Consider the following 1,558-nt stretch of genomic DNA (forward strand, 5'->3'; position numbering starts at 1 on the left):
TGCCATCATCGTTTTCAAAGCATTTTCTTTCTACTTGAGCCCTTGGTATCAGCTCTTCATTTTTTCCCCTCCCTCCTCCTCCCTCCCTCCCTCATGAACACTTGATAATTTACAAATTATTATTATTTCATGTCTTGCACTGTCCAATGTCTCCCCCCACCCCCTTGTCTGTTGTCCACCCCTGTGGGAGGGGGTTATAGGTAGGTCATTGGGATCGGTTCCCCCTTTCTCCCCCCACTTTCCCCTTCCTCTCCTGGTATGGCTACTCTCAATATTGGTCCCGAGGAGTTTATCTGTCCACAAGACAACTTTTAAACCATTGCAAGGATATTTGAAAATCGTGCATATCCTGAGAAATTCCTATAGAAGAACACAAAACCAAAAACCAAACTCACATTGCCATGAGTCGATTCCAACTCATGGCAGTGACCGTCTAGGGCAGGTTAGAACTTCTCTGGCGGGTTCCTGCGACTGACACTTTCCGGGGGGAGAGGCCTCCTCTTTCTCCCCAGGAGCAGCAGCTGGTGGCTTTGAACAGAGACCTTGCAGTGAGAGCCCAGCCACCAGGGCTTAAATGAAACTTACTGATTGCTAAATACAGTTATTTCCTTTTTATCTAATTGATACATTGTTTCTTCCCTTTCATTATTTTCTAACCCTTGTTCTCTTCATTCTTAACTTCTGGAATTTCTCTTTTAGTCAATGTCAAACTTCTTAGCACTCTCCCAAATAGCATTTAACACTTTTTCCCGAATAACCACAGTGAGACTAGAAGAATAAGGATTTGTCGCCCAGTGAAATCATCTAGTGACTCATTGTTTAAATGCTACCCAAACAGTTACATTTAACAGGTTAATAAAGTATCATCCATTGGGGAAATCACGTCGAGATACAAATGATCAACGAGAGAATGCAGGATTCTATGTACCTTGAAAGTCCATTCAGCTGGCTGTTCATTAGACATTGTTTGTCGCAATGGCATAGCTCTTGGAAAGACAGATGTCTGTGTACAATCCAGCTGAGCCACAAAAAAGGCAGCACCCACTTCCATGCTGAAGTGGACAGTCCTGCCATTGAAGGCGACCAGCCCAGGGTGTGAGGAGGTGAGGGCTATGGACAGAGATTGCCTCTGCAGAAACCGAATCTCAAACAGCTTCAGCCAAAAGGGAATTTGTTATTAGCTCATGAGTATCTGATACCTTTCAGGCACCACGTCAGGTTCCCGTCTTCCCTTCCAGAGCCACGAGGGCGTCCACTAACTGCACACAGGTGCAATCTGACAGGCCCTCTGCTTGCACCAGTGTCTTGACTCGTTGTGTTCTTGGGCGCCGCTGACATCCGTTCCAAGTCACAGCAACCCCGAGCCCAGAACAGACCCCTGCCAGGCCCTTACCGTTCTCTCAGTCATTGTCAGGGTCAAGCCCATGGGGCAGCCAAGGTGGTGAGCCACCTCATGGAGTGTCCTCCTCTTAGGCTGTGTTTTTTCTTTCTTTTTAACCATTTCATTGGGCACTCTGACAGATCCTCTAACAGCCCGTGCATCCATTGTGTCGAGCAC

This window comes from Echinops telfairi, unplaced genomic scaffold (assembly GCF_000313985.2).
Source record: "Echinops telfairi isolate 266 unplaced genomic scaffold, ASM31398v2 ScPeMD7_7458;HRSCAF=8496, whole genome shotgun sequence".
NCBI classification, from domain to species: domain Eukaryota; kingdom Metazoa; phylum Chordata; class Mammalia; order Afrosoricida; family Tenrecidae; genus Echinops; species Echinops telfairi.